Below are 5,203 nucleotides of genomic sequence, written 5' to 3'. Positions count from 1 at the left end.
TCTGAGAAGTCGGAGGGACCGTTAAGGCACTGTCCTCTCTGCCCGTGACACTGCCAACACTAACCACCAGGTGGCAATCTTTTCCCAAATCCTTCAGGCTGTTTGGAATCTTAACCACAGCGCCTGTGGTTGGTGACAAGTCAGCAGTCTCTGCCTGAACTATTAAAATTGGTCTGAGGCATCATGTATTAACTCTCTTGTCTCCCAAGAGAAACTGACACCCAAGAGGGAAGATGCTTTACAAGGAAGGAGATTTTGTGTGCTGTGTGCATGCACGGTGCAGTGTGGGGTCTGGGAAGGTTCCATCTCAGACGGGTGGCCTGGTGGGCGTCGGCGGGTGTGGTGTTGCTGCAGTGGTCCCATCTCCCTCTGCACCCCTGTTGCCTCCGAGGCCCTGCTAAGAGATGCACGCTGAATTTTCCTGTCTCTGCCAGATAGTGAAGGCTTTTCGCAGGCCTCACCTGGCCCGTGGCCACGATGACACCCGCATGGCTCCTTCTTCTCTCTCAACCTGTGTGCTTCGAATGGAGCTGTGGGAGCTCCTGTGGTCATCTAGGCTGGTCTGCAGCCGAGAAAGAACAGGGAGGGACTCCTGAGAAGTCTTTCTGGCCTGTTTCACCTCCTATAGGTGCTGCTGGCTGGAATGGACCCCCTCAGTGAGTTCCTGCCCCTCGGTACGCTGTGGGACACTCTGGCCAGTCTCTGTGCTGCCTGGTGGCATCCCCAGGGCAGGCCTGGGAGGCCCTGGCTCGGTAAGCTTACTGCCCACATTTGAGGGTACAGCTCGCATGCCAGCAGCCGGGCCCAGCTTCCAGGAGGAATGCTGTCCTTTCTCCAGGGTGTTGAGCACTGTGCAGCACAGAACAGTGCTCCTCACAGGCCATGGCTGACTCCTCCCTGCCCACCGCCCCTACATGGCCCCAGCCCCTGTGCATAGATCCACACACTCCACGCCTCTCTTGGCCTCAGCTCTGGGCTCTCATGGTAATTCCATAAACTAAAGATCTCAGAGAAAGTCCTGCTCAGTATCCTGTCAAGTAAATATTGTGATAGCTAGCTAGTCTGACTGTGACAGTGTCCAGTTTAAAGAGAAAGACTTGGGACTCTCTGAAGGAGACACTGCCTTTGGAGTGCAAGGCTTGCATAGAATGGGCCTTGGGGACAGTTTCTTATGTGATGTAAGAGTCCTGAGGCAACCCACCCAGCAGCGTGTGGGGTCTCAGCAGGGGTGCTTGGCAGCAGGACGGGCTGTCTCCCTTTGAGGACCACGCATTCCCCTCTACAGGAGGTGGGGGAAGACAGTGAAGAGGACACATACTTACAAAGGCAAGCATTGCACCGCTGTTAGGTCAGCTTCTCAAGGCTCTCACTCCTCCATGATTTCTGCTGTGCATCATTCTTAATATTTGTGTTTAGCATGCTTTATGTAATGATCTCATTTCATGGTCTCCTAAGCAATGATACTCACAGGTTTGATATATTAGTAATATTTTTTCCTACTGCACATTCAAATAAACAATTGCTACTTAAAAATTTAGCAAAGACTGCTGACAAACATTATAGGTACCAAAGGCACTTAGCACACAGTCTGTTTAATTTTCACAAAACCCTATGAGGTCACTAATGTCATTTCCACTCCATAAGGGAAGAAACTGAAGCTGAGAGGTGAACGGACTCAGCCAAGGTCATGCAGAATCTTCTGATCCTGGTCCCACAGCCTAGAACAGGGGTGGGGAGGGAAGTGGGTACCTGGGGGATTGATGAGGTAGAGGGAGATGGGGGCGCTGCCAATGAGAAATGAAGAAGGCAGGGAAGATGGGGTGGTGCGCAGGACTCCACGTCAGAAAGGCAAATGACCTGAGTCCCAATGTCCTATGCACAGTAATAACCATGAAAATAACCGCAGATTTGCCTGCATTTGTGTGACCAAGATTTATTGTGCCAGCAGCTCCGGTAATTGGATGATGAAAGCTCTGCAGCTGGGACTGTTGGCTGGAGATTAATTACTGGGGAGAGGACCAGGGGTGGGGAGTGGCCTGGATGCACCCAGCTGCGGACAGCCTGCCACCCCCTACTTCCCCACAAGAGCAGGTGGGCAGGCTCAGAAATCCAGTGGACCCTCCTCACTCAGTCAGTGGAGACCCAGAGAGGGTAGTGCCACTCCACACCACAGCCACTTCCCGGCAGAGCAGGCCAACTGCTGTTGTCCTCGTGAAGCTCATTTCCCAGTGGCAGGAGGTGCCTGGCCTTAAAGTCTGAGGCTAGAAGAGGTAATCCCAAATTTGGTTCTTACTGCCCCTGTGGCCTTGGGAAGGAGCTTTAATCTCCCAGAACCTCAGTTTCCCCAGTCGTATAATGGGGAAGATGGTGCTGTCTCAGGAAGGAAGAGATGAGGCTCCACGGAGGTTATCTGGTCCCCTGTAGAGCTGGGACCCACTCCGGCAAAAACTGTTCTCACCCAACTGTTGAGGTCTGGCCCTTGACCCTCCTTGCCTGGGTCTTCTGAAACCCTTGGCTCCTTTTCAGAGGCCTAATACTCGATGTTCAGCTGCAGGGTCACTTTCTTTATGAATGTCAACTCTTCCCTTTAGGGAAGCCTAAAGATGACTAGGGCTTTTGGAGCTCCAGGGAGTAACATTTGGGGAGCAGAGCTACTCTTGAGATCAATCACCCCTCCCAAGAGGCTGGGAGGGCCCCTGCTGTCATGTGACTGCTCTCCTGCTTGACCAGGAGGCAAGAATAGAGTCTTGGTGAGATTCTCAGGGCAGCAGAGTCAGACAGAGAGCTGGGCTTGTAGAGTGGGGCTCTGGCCTCTGGGGCTAAGGAATGAGAAATGGGCTCTGTGGAAAGAAGGGTCTTGAATTCCAGTTCTGTCTCTGCCATTCCTTAGCTAGCTAACTCAGTGGTTTTTCACAAGTCGTCATCTCTCTCAGCTTTGGTTTTCTCATCTGCAAGATGAGAATAGGCCTTATTTGGACTTCTTTAGTTGCAAAAACCAGAACATCACTTGAACTCACTTAGACAGAGTAGAGATGAGCAGGGAGTGAGCCAGGCAAAAGGAACCTGAGCACTGAGGGAGCTGAGGTCACTGGGGGCTGCTGCTCCAATCTGCCCATCTCTGTCAGCAGATCTCTCTAGCTATCTGGCCACCTCCACTACCCTTAGGCTGACTTCCACCCTCTCCCCTCTGCCTCTTTTTCTCACAGCTCCACTTCCTGCAGAATCTGGGCTTTGGTGCTCATGTGATTGCTCCTGGCTAGAGCTCAACCCCTGGCCCCTTGCTCTGAGTCCCTTATGGTTTTCACCTCTCCCTCCGGTTGCCCCCATCCTTCTAGGCCCAATGCATGCAGAGAGAACCTGATTGGCTCTTCTTGTTTTTCTGATCCAGACTCGCCAGTGTGTGGGGGCTGTTTGCACTTTATACCTGATCAGGGGCCGAGGCCTTCACCAATCTGGGGGAGGGATGGTCTCCTGGATTGCTTTGCTTAGTACTGGATGGGGATGGGAGCTTCATGAGCTCATGTTTATCAAGTGCCACAGATTGGTCCTGACATACAAAGTGCTCAGAGAAGTCAGATTAAAAGAAACTCAGAAACCCTTCTCCCCTTCCACAGACCCTTCGGCCTTGGATTTCCCTCACTTCTGCCACTTGGCTTTCTCTCCTGGGCTGCCGGGGCTCGGGGTGGGCACTTCTGCTGTCCGGATCTTCCACAGTATCCCATACCTCAGCAGACTTCACACTGAACGCTCTCAGCTTCAGCTCTGCTCTCCCTTGTAGAAGACCTGCTGTTCACAGCCAGCCGTGTTGCTGGGAAGGGAATGGCTGACATTCACTGAGCACCACCATAGGCCCAGCCCTGTGCTCACCACAGCCCTCTCTTGAGGAGTTTGGCCAGATGGAAAAAAGATTTAGCATGAAGTGATGTGAACTCAGCTTTATCCCAAAATCCTTGATGCAGAAGCAAAGCTTTTAGGTGAGCACCCTATTCCTCCCTCCTGGTGGTGTTTTGACGGGCCACACCAGTACCTTTCTTCTTCATGCCAGCCTTAGAAGATAAAGCAGTGAATAGCTGATTTCTACCAACCACTAGCAGCTAACTTATATCACGCACTTCCTAGGCTCCAGGCACTTTCTAAGCACGCCACATGTATCAGCTGCTTTAATCTTCATGCTGACCCTTTAAGACAGGCACAGTTAAGACCCCCACTTTGCAAATCCCCCTCCCTTAGGTTAAATAACTTGGTCATGCTATCCTGGTGGACTCAGATCCACAGGCAGGCCACCAGACTGCAGACCCTCACCCTTAGCCACTGTGCTTTCCTCCAGCTCACAGCCCTGACCCCATTTCCTGCCTTCTTCCTCCGGGAACTGTTTTCAGCTGTCACCCCCTCCCCTGTTTACACTGTCTCCACTGATTCCTTAGCCTTCAGGGTGTTTTTGACTAGCCTCGCTTAACTGCGTCCTTGTCCCATGTTATTCTGCTATTCTTCACTCTCTCAGCCAGTTTCCTGAGTTTTGCACTCGCTGTCCATACTCCTCCTCCCTCTTCTGTCTGGCCTCCACTTCCCTGACCCCTTCCACCTAAACCACCCTAAGCATATGGAGATCATGCTCCTGAATTTCCAGGAAAAAGGATTATTCCCTTTAACAGGGAATCTGTCAAACACAAAATTAGCTGTGCAAAGCATTTTACAGCTCTAGCAGTTCTGTAATAAAATTTTCCATCAAGATTAAACTGATGAGCAAAGATGAACATTAAGCACTTCGGTGTAACCCAGTTGGCAATGCCACATAATGGCACCTGCTCTGTCTAGCTGGAGCTTCACTTCTCTGCCACATAAACGCTAATATTATACCCAGCCATGGTGCCATTCAAATGTAAGGATGACGGCCAGTGTGTCCAAGGCAGCAGATCCGTACTACACTGTTCTATTTCATTTAGTACAAGACGTCCTTATTCTTCTTTGCTCTTTTAGTATCTCAGCCATGGCAGATTGTGACATCTTTCTTGGTAAATACAAATATTTGTATTTTTTTGGTGGTGGGAAGGGTCTACAGGGTGTTCAGGGTCTCACTACTAGACTGGACTTGTAGTGAGCCACCTGTTTACAGCCTCCCAACAGCTGGGGTTATAGGTGTGCACCACCACGTCCAATCTCAATGCAGTTATTTGAAAACAGTATTAAAGTACGTCCTTTTTCT

This window comes from Octodon degus, unplaced genomic scaffold (assembly GCF_000260255.1).
Source record: "Octodon degus isolate 3935 unplaced genomic scaffold, OctDeg1.0 scaffold00049, whole genome shotgun sequence".
Lineage (NCBI taxonomy): Eukaryota > Metazoa > Chordata > Mammalia > Rodentia > Octodontidae > Octodon > Octodon degus.
This window is presented reverse-complemented; position numbering follows the sequence as displayed.